The sequence below is a fragment of the Sebastes fasciatus genome, chromosome 24 (genome assembly GCF_043250625.1).
Source record: "Sebastes fasciatus isolate fSebFas1 chromosome 24, fSebFas1.pri, whole genome shotgun sequence".
Lineage (NCBI taxonomy): Eukaryota > Metazoa > Chordata > Actinopteri > Perciformes > Sebastidae > Sebastes > Sebastes fasciatus.
In genome coordinates, this window is record NC_133818.1 from 3,195,373 (window position 1) to 3,206,461 (window position 11,089).

Genomic DNA, 11,089 nt, shown 5'->3' on the forward strand with positions numbered 1-11,089 from the left:
AAATCATTTATGAGAGTTTTTCTTCTCCCGCAGCCTTCAGCCGGTTAACTTTGCCCGCTTGTGACGTGATCAATCATCCAAGCAAGATGTTGTGTGTCCCACTTTAGCTTGCCCGGGCCGCTGCGTCACACAACCCACCGCCACAGGCCGCTGGCGAGGCCCGCTGGGAGAGTTCAAACCTCAAGGAGGCGCCAACCGAGAGCAAAATGTTGTTGTTGTGTTGGTCATTGAGATAATTCATTACAACCACGAGGAAGACGACTCTGTGTTTCCTTTGTATTGATAACGGTGCTCTCCATCACAAAACAGGCTGAACATGTAGATCTAAAAAGATGAGATCTAAAGCAGATTATGGACTAAAAGCATCACTTCCTGTTCTGTTTGCATTGTGAAGTGTTTTTAAAGGAGCACTAAGTAATGTTTGGACTGCACTGCAATAGTATTTAATTAAAAAATGTTTCATTTTTGTCAAAAGCTTATGAACAAAGTTTTAGTATTTTATTTAGTAACCCCAATTTTATTTATACACTGTACATACAGTACATTTCTTTACCAGTACGCTCAGTGTGCTTTATTGTGCATTAAATCCATTCAGGGATACATAATATATTGCATACAGTTCACAAAAAGTCCAGTCAATACATGCATAAAAAAAAATCACACAACACAAGTTTTAATCCAACCATAGATGATTATTTTTAGCATCATACTCCCATTTTGTTTCATTTCCTCTTTAAATCCTCTTTTAAATCTGAGATATGTGAAACATTTCAGAGGTCTGAAACCAGGCAGCTCATCTCAACTCCTCGTTAGAGCTCTATTAAGTTCAGGTAACCTCCTGCTTTGCTTCTGATAACAAGAGGTCACTTGTCAGGTAAACACGGGGCATTTAATGCTGTTTCTTTTCCTGATGAAGTCTTTTCCTTCCCTCACTTTCATTGTGGAGGTTAAATGTTCGTCGGCTTTACCTGCACGTTTTAATCAAGTTCAGACTGTACTGTATATCAACAGAGTTACTGTCAACGTCCAATATTTAACACCTCGATCAGGAGTCTCTGCGGTTGTGCGTCGCTTCTGCTGCACAGACAAGATATGAAATATTTAATGATCGTCTATAACCACTCAGGCCTTTTCCCTGATGGAAAATATGGACACTGTGCTGTTTCTGTGAGCGAGTGCAGAGCTCTGACCTGCTTTCAGACCCTACTAACGCTGTGTTTTTTTAAAAAAAAATTATTCAAACAGCTCAAATCTGAATTTTCAAATGATTTTTTTATGCTTTAGATTTAAATAATATTTTTGCTTTCGTTTTGAAGTCTAAAATGAAAATTTCAAATTCACATGTAGACATAAATATGATGTTCATCATATTCCAGCAGATATTTAGGTGAACCTATCTTGTGTTGTTTTCCTACATTTCCCACAATGCCTTTCACCCACCCATAAAATGGACAGAAATTTTCTTTTAGGCATCTTTTATGTCATCTAAGAAATGTATCTTTCTGATTTAACTGGATTGATTAATTTTATATTATATTATATTATATTATATTATATTATATTATATTATATTACATTATATAAAATTACATTATATTATATAATATTATATTATATTATATTATATTATTTTATATTATATTATATTATATTATATTATATTATATTACATTATATTATATGATATTATATTATATTATATTACATTATATTATATAAAATTACATTATATTATATGATATTATATTATATTATATTATATTATTTTATATTATATTATATTATATTATATTATATTAAATTACATTATATTATATTCATAAATCATAATAATCTACTGTAGTGTTTTTGCTTGCTTGGAAACTCACTTTTCCTCTCAACCTGGATCCACTGAAGCTCTGATTAATTTCTCACAGATTGATTTTTCTGTCCAAGTCTGTTTCTATTAATTTAATTTTGCCTTTATTCATCTACATGCAGAGCTGCAGCAGTAAACACCGACCCCCCTCTCTCTCTCTCTCTCTCTCTCTCTCTCTCTCTCTCTCTCTCTCTCTCTCTCTCTCTCTCTCTCTCTCTCTCTCGCTCTCTCTCTCTCTCTCTCTCTCTCTCTCTCTCTCTCTCGCTCTCTCTGCACACACCCTGTCTCCACCCGCCGGCCTGTCAATGTGCATTACCTCCGACCCATCAAACAGATACTCCTGCACTTCCTGATATAAAGGTAAAGCACACTCCCTCTCAGGAAAAGGGCAACAATAAATAATGAACATGAACTTTATTTGTGGTAGCACTTCACAATAACTGTTTCACAGACAATAAAACATGAATAAATAAAGTCGAAACAAGGAAATCAAACACATCTGCTGCTCACCTTCGGTCCACACCCAAAGATAACCCTGATTTTCTTTCATTTATCTGCATCGAGTGACACAGGAACGTCCAGATGGCCGAGCAGAGCGCAGTGTAAGCTGTCATAAAGGTTTAAACAGAGAGCTAATGGTCGGTGTTAACAGGCAGGGAGGCTTTTAGGCCCCTCACCACAACCTCCATCTCCACCTCCCGTCACTGTAACCCAGATCTGAGCTTTGACTCCCTGCAGGCTGCTCAAACACACAGACTGCTTTCATTAAACACACATACACATAATTATATTTTAACTCCCCTTCTTTAGCATTAGAAGCAGTATGTCAATTTATGGTTTATAACACACCACAATGTAGTCATAGGTAGAAAATAAGTGTTTAATAATGTACAGTATTATTAACTTCTCCTATGAAGATGCATTTTATGTATAAGTATGGAGTCATAGGCGTGCAATAAAAAATAATTAATCTGTAAAAGAATTAGAATTAATGTGGGAATACAAAGATGAATAAATAAAAGAATAAATAAGTTTTAAAAATGGAAATATAGAGAAAAAAGTAAATGTGGAAATATAAAGACAAATCACAAGATATTAAAAAATAATTCTAAGCATTTTAATTTATACTTTTATTTTAAATATATACTTATATGTTTTTTTGCATATAAATTACTCAATTTTTTCAGTATATTTAAAAAAAGATATATTATTTTATAATTTATGTAATTTATTTATTTTTATCCATTTATCACTTTATTTTTCCTTCCTTTTCTTTTTATGACACTCCTATGACTCCATATAGGAGGATTTGACGAATACATTAATATACACTTATATCTGCTTACAGCTGCAATATAATGTAATAAACATTTTAGAAGCTACAATCAGAAAATGTAGCGATTGTAAATCAGTGTAAATTCACTTTTGGTTGGAGAAAAGTAGTTTTTACTTGCATCCTACCTGAGCCAAAATTGTTTAAACTCAATCCCTAAAAACTGCAAAATAGGTACAAGGATTAAAACTGTAAGAGTAATTTGTGAATAAATAAAAGCAGGAAGGTTTCAGTTGATTTCTGCCTGCAGGTCACTGTGAGGCGAATCATATTGTTTATGAAGTAAAGGTCTTTTCCCAGCAGGCACATGCAGCAGGGAAGTTTAGACGTCAGCAGCAGGTTGATGGACTTTATTGGCTATTAAAACGTATTTTAAAAGTCAGAGCCAGATCTGACAAGATGAATACCTCACATGTAATAAGGCCACATCATACAGATACTTCTTCACACATGTAGAACTGTAAAAGATCATTGTTCATGTGTCTTTAGGGACTGTTTTTGACCAGCCAGGGCAGTGCTGGGCAGTTCTTCAATAGATAATCAATCAAACTGCATCACATCAGAGTCCAGTTTAACAGCAGGACAATATTGGCCCAGATGTTCCGTCAGTTTCTAGAAAACCTTGTTCAGTAATTGCAGGTGGTCAAAGTGGACGTGTAGCGAGCTGAAAGGTCAGGTGTGTGTCTGCAGGAAGCTTCAGTTGAATGTCCCGACCTTTACCGAGTGTCGCTGTCCAGCCTGCAGGCTTCGACCTCAGCGTGACGCTCAGGTCAAACGTTTGATTGACAGCTCTCTTCGACCCCCACCATGCTTAATTAAAAGTCATTTAAGGACTCTAAATTCATGTTAACTCGTAGAAAAAGTTTTGGTCTCTTGCTGTCAGACGTTTAGATATTACCACACCTAGTTCAAGGTAATTAGCAGAAAAATAATCCAGCTTTTTGCCAACAGTATGCAGAGAGTCCAGACAAAAAGACATTAGCCAAGAGGTTCAGATAAAATAATTTAATCTACTGTATAATGATTGATTCTGATGACAGTTTTTATTATAACCAGCAAAATCAACAATTGCATGGCTAAAACTGTTTTAAAAACACAGTAAAATATATATGTGTACATAGTTTTCCATCAGATATGTATACAATAGGACTAAATAATATTATAAAAGACTAATTAACCTAATGATATTGATATGTAAATATGTCCCCATGTAAACAGCTGCAGACTGAAGGGACTCTGTTATTTCTGTTGTGATTGTGTTTGACAAGAAAACGTTTCTCTCTGTTTTCTCTCCGTGTGACGCTTCACTGAGCACCTTCACCCGCACGGTTTGACCTTTAACCCCCGGGCCTTCAAACATCAACCCCCGGTTTGTGTGTTGTTGGTGACATGGCTGCCGTTACCGCGTCCTCCATGTCAATATGCCAAAACAGGTTGGATCAGCGCGTTTACTTGGTCGACCCAAGCAGATGAGGCGGGTGGAGAGGTCATCAAATATTGATGCCGGAAGCTTAAACACACAACTGCTCCCCTCCGAAGGAACAGAAAACTTTTAGTCTCACTTTATATTTTTTACAAAAGATGGCCGTTGTTTTCTGTAAACTGCAGCAAACAGTTTTTACTTATAATATGTATAAAATATCCAGGTTAAAATCAGTTCAAATTGATCTGCTACTTTTGGGTTTGGTCAAAATGAAAGCAATGATCCTCAAAAATGTGCCATTAGTGCCAGAATTCTATTTCTATATAATTATATTCAATATAAGTCTATTTTACTGAATCCGAACTAACCCTTTAAAACACCAAAGTCACACAATAACAAACAAACTAACTGATCAAGGCAGCGGTAGACCAGCAACTCCCATGTTCTGCAAGGTAAAATTACTGTTTTTTTCAATGGAGTCTGGTGGCTTTAATAAGAGAAAAGATAACTGCTTCCGTTTCCCCGGAAACATAGACTGTAGCTGTCTCGCGGCAGAGTAAACAAACGGAAATATACAAAATATAGCGTACACTTTGATTTTTTTAGGTGTCTAAAATACGTTTTGCTTCTGCTCCCGTCCACTTTAAACATTTTTAGCCATTTTATTGGAGCAAGAAAATCCAGTGTTTGGTTAAACCCTTCAACAGGTTGATGAAACATAATCCTTTAATGCAGTTTGTGTTCATTCGACAGAATTTGTGCGGCTCTCGTTGTTTGTTGTGTTGACTTTGATATGATGCTGTTGAATAATTCAGAGTATTTTCGGCGACCTGCTGCTGTTTTTTTCCAGGAAGCTGCTGAACCTCACAGATCTGCCTGACCTAAAAGCTCTGACATCTCAAGGGGCGATCACACACTGAGCTGCCAAAAATACTGTGTGTGTGTGTGTGTGTTTGTGTGTGTGTGTGTACTCACCAGTCCACACTAGAGAGCAAAAACACAACCTCGACCTAGATACTGAAGGAACAACCAGAGGAGGGTTCAAGGAGACGTAGAGGAGGAGAAGGAAAACAAAACAAGAGGAACAGCAAATGAAGAGAGAGGGACAAATGAGGATGAGAGAAGAGGAGAAAAGACCAGAGGTAGAGGGGAGATGAAGAGGAGAGGAGGGAGACGAAAGGAATAGAAAGAGAGGAGCTGGGTGATGAATAGGAAGAGAGGAGAGAAAAGATGAGTAGAGTTGGTTTGGAGGTCACGGCCTCCCTCCTGTTGGTCTGATGGATCCACAATGACAACCAGAGACCACTGGAGACTGTGGGTGTGTGTGTTAAAGCTCAATCTCACACACACACACACACACTTTTCCCAGTTTCCCTGGAGGTGTTTTCTTTATCGACTGTGGCTTTGTCTGGAAACTCTCACACACACACACACACAGAGAGAGAGGTCAGAGGTCAAACTGGAAGTAGTTTGCTTGTACAGATGGCAGGTTTCATGTCCATCAGAGTGTGAAAGGTCACAGGACAGTAGTACTGTAGTAGCACTGGTAGTAGACGTATTCATACAGTCAGTTACAGTAGCTGTTGAATTAGCAGCCTTTGCAGTAGTATTAGTATTATTAGTAGTAGCTTTATTAGTTGTGGTTTAGTCGTAGTAAAAGTAGTGGCAGGAGTTTGTGGTAATAACAGTTCTTGCAGTAGCAGCAGTAGTTGTGGTACTAGTAGCTGCAGCTGTACTGTACTGTAGTAGTACTGGTATCTGCATTGGCATTGGCAGTAGAAGTATTCGTACAGTCAGTTACAGTAGCTGTTGAAGTTGCAGCAGTAGCAGTATAGCGGTTGTAGTTGCAGCTTTGCAGTAGTAGTAGTGGGTAGTAGAAGCAGTTTTTGCAGTAGTAGCTCTGTGGTAATAATAAGTAGTAGAAGCAGTGGTAGGTGTTTTATTAATTGTAGTTATTGTAGTAGAGGTACTAAAGGTAGTGGCAGGGGTTTGTAGAAATTGTAGTTCTTGCAGTAATACTATTAGTAGTTTTTGTTAGTTGCAGCAGTAGTTGTGGTATTAGTAGCTGCAGCTGTACTGTACTGTAGTAGTTCGTAGTTCGTAGTAGCAGTATTAGTACAGTCAGTTACTGTAGCTGTAGAAGTTGTAGCAGTATAGCATTAGTAATAGTTGTTGTAGTTGCAGTTGTGCAGTAGTAGTTGTAGTAATTATATTACTAGCTTTACTAGTTGAGGTAGTAGTTGTTAGTAGAAGCAGCGGCAGGAGTTTGTAGTAGTTGCAGTTCTTGCAGTAGTAGTATTAGTAGCTGTATTGGTTGAGGTAGTAGTAGTTAGTAGAAGCAGTGGCTGGAGTTTGTAGTAACAGTTCTTGCAGTAGTAGTATTAGTAATATTAGTAGCTGTACTGGTTGAGGTAGTAGTAGTTAGAAGCAGTGGCAGGAGTTTGTAGTAGTTACAGTTCTTGCAGTAGTAGTATTAGTAGCTGTACTAGTTGTGGTAGTAGTAGTTAGTAGAAGCAGTGGCAGGAGTTTGTAGTAGTTACAATTCTTGCAGTAGTAGTATTAGAAGCTGTACTGGTTGAGGTAGTTGAGCTCAACATTGATTAAAACAAGATGAAGTGATGTTGACGGTGATGATGGAGATGAAGACACTCAGGATGACAGCGCTGACACTCACAGTGATGATGAGGATGATGATGATGACAGCAGTGATGATGTTTATTCAGAGGAATTGGTTCACACTCAGTGAGGAGTCTTTATCACAGAGTTTAATGTCATAAAACTCTTTCATCTCAGTTTCTAATGGAGGCTTTCTTCTCAATGTTTCACTTGTTAAACACACAAACTTTCCCAGTTTGATATTCATGATCACGATCAACATATTTATAAATGCATACGTCTTACATTATATCACTTAAGTTATTAAAAGATGTATAAACATAAATACAGAATGTAAATGCATTTAAAGATACATGTTTGAGCAGCTGAGGTTGAGCTCTAACAGCAGCAGTGATTAAATATCAAACCCGTCCAGGTCTGTCACATCTGAGGACCTGATTGAGGACTTGACAGCGGCAGGGACAATCTGTTGCAGCCAACCGGCTCCTTGTTGCTCTGACCTCACGTGACCTCTCCGAGGCTCTTCCTGTCACAGAGTCAGAGCTGCCATGTTGGATCTGAGGAGGGGCGTGAACGAGCCGCCACGGTGTCACAGTCATTAACACCTCCACCCGTCACACACATACTGTACGTTTATACACACACACCCTCACTGCACTGCTCTGTGAAGCAGCTTCATGTCAACTCTGATTCTATCAAACGTGGTTTTGTGAATACATTTGAATTTTCTTTATTGATCAGAGGTGTGAGTGACACCTGAGTGGGATGATTGACAGCTGAAGGGCGGGAGTGTGTGTGTAAAACTGTAACACTCATACATTTAAGAGGATTAGCAATTAATTTATTTTTTTTACCACTATTGTTGTCTGCTATTACAACTACTACTACTATCACCACTCACAACTGGTGCTGCTGTGGAGAGAGAGATCACTAACATCTGTTGTAAAGCCTGCTCTTGTTTCAGATGGAGCTGTTTCGCCCCCTGCTGGCTGCTTTAAATAACTGAAACTAATATATGTGGCATTTATAGACCTTTGATCTTTGAAGGAAACTAGATATATCAAAAGTACACTGGCTGATTTTGAGAAAATCCAGTTAACATTTTGATCAGATTTGATCAAATATGACAGTATATATTAAAACTAAAAAGTATCGATTGACAGAAAACAGAAAATTAATATCTTTGGGTTTTGGTCTGACAAAACATGACATTTAAAGACATTATTTGGGGATTTCTTTCGCTATTTTCTGACATTTTACTAACAGAACAATGAATCAATAAATTGAGAACATGATAATAGTAATCATTAGTTGAAGAAGTTGAATTTTTTGGTGTTTTTCTGCACAAAAATATTTTAAGTTCAAGGGTCTTAAAACTGCAAAGAAAAAGCTAAAAAGAAAAGCAATGAAAGTGAGGTGAAGACTTTAATGTTCCAGCAGCAGAACATGGAAGTAATCCCTGTAGTCCACAAGGATTAACGATTAGCGTCTTCATTTCATGTGCTTCACTGTCTCACTGTAATCCTGCTGTTACAGCCGGCGTCAGACACACTGTATCTGTGTACACTGTGTACACTGTGTACACACATTTATACATAATCTGTAGTTCACAAACAGACACTCAAATACCATCTGATGGTAGATCATCTCTAATCTTTATAATATGTGACACAGATCACATACGAATCACAATGTATTCAAACTACGATAGAAGAAGTTCAAGTATATGTCATTAACAGTAGCGGTAGTTGTACAACTAGCAGTAGCAGTAGTAGAGGGAGTAGTGTTAATAGCAATACAGGCAATGGTAGTAGTTGCAGTAATAGCAGTAGAAGTACTAGTTGATGTAGAAGAGTAGTACCAGTATTAGTAGTAGTAATTGTAGCAGTAGAACCAGCACAGGTGGTAGTCGTAGAAATACTAGTGATAGCTGAAAAGTATTAGTATTAGCAACAGAAGAAGTACTAGAAGAAGTAGAGGTAGCAGTAGAAGTACAGGTGGCAGTAGTGGAAGCAGGAGAGTAAATACAGTAGTAGTAGTAACAGTAGCTGTGGCATCAACAGTAGCAGTAGTAGTACTAGAAGTAGAGGACTCGTTTCAGTAATGGTGGTAATATCAGTAGTAGTAGCAGTAGACAAAGTAGTAACAGTAGTGGTAATAGTAGCTGCTAAATCAACAGTAGCAGTATTAGTACTAGAAGTAGAGGACTCGTTTCAGTAATGGTGGTAGTATCAGTCGTAGTAGAGATAGTATAATAAGTTGTTTTCATAAATTTATTAATGAAAATATTCAAATTAAAATCATAATTCTTGTTTGTATTAAGTTTCTTTAGAGAAACTAAATACACTAAACTAAAGATAAAATTTGTGATTTATATATTTTATATTCAAGATCCCAATAAAACACATGTGTCTTTATATTTCCAGGAGATTTTCATCCATAAACAGGGTACTGTTGACGGCAGGGTGAAGTACACAGTAGGAGGTAACTGAAGTAGTTTCCAGCTGCTGCACAATTATCCAGGTCGAGTCAACGGCTGCTCTGAAACTGGATCCCTGCAGAAACCCAATATCTGCTGTACTGTACCACCATCACTGACACTGTCTGAGGAGTGCACCTCCAAAAACTCACAAAAAATACATCATGATTATTACTGATAATCATTCGCTGTACTACTTTATGTTTCTTTTTTGTTTCCAATAAACAGAAGAAGAACTGAGAGCATCACCAGAAGAAGAGGAAGAAGAACACACTGACAGGTGATCCCTGAAAGGTCACCCCAGGGCAATAACATTATATCTTGTTTGTCTTTTTATTGCTACTACTAATACTACTACATCTACTACTGCTACTGCTAGTTTTACAACTACTATCACTACTGCTAATACTACTGTTGATGCCACAACTAATACCACTACAACTATTACTGCTACCTACTTTATCGCATGTCATTTTTCACCTATTGCTTGGATTTAAAATGTGCTCTAGTGCCCTGATATCTGCCCTACATAATACCATACCTTGAGACCTCAAAAATAGGGAGCATTTAAAAATCAAAGCGGGGGGTTTGGGTGTCCTCACCCAGAAAAACTTTGACTTTCAGAGACTTTGTGTCCTGCATTCTGGTGACTTTTAAAGAATGAAAATAATAAGTACACTGCAACAGCCTTTTTTTGTTAAATATGCATACTTTTAATTTTACTTTTAATTCTCATGAAAGAAAACTGAATACTTCGCCCCTCTGACATGAATCTCTGGTATCAACTAGGCTTATATTCATCAGTTTTCATTCATTCATTCATTCATTTTTTAGCCCCTGCTTGAGTATTTCTTTTCTCTTGGTACTCTCCATTTCTCTCTCTGTCTCTCACTCACTGAAGGCCCTTTCAGACACAATGCGACAACGACACCACTGTACTCTTATGTGCGATGGCTTGCACAACACCACAATGACTTTGCTGTGATGTGTGGCGAGCGACACTCAAACAGTGTCTTGAACAGCTCTCCTCCACCGGGAAAAGACATAGGCGTAGCTCTATTGTCGTCCGGGTGGAAACAGTAGACATGCTTTACAGTGCAACAAACAGGTTGAATATTTAATAAGCAATTTTTTATTTGTATTGGTTTCAGCACTTTCTTTCTTCAGCGTTGTAAATGACTAGGAGCATCAATTTTTCATGTGTTTTTCTTTTATGCAGTGACAGGACATCCATGCATCAAGGTTTTTGATGGTCATTGATGTTGATGAAACAGTCCATGACATCCCTGATGCCACAGAGCCAACAGCAGTTGACACTCCAAACATCGTATCAACACTGCTCATGGTGTAATGTGAGAAAGTGTGTCTCCATCCTGTATG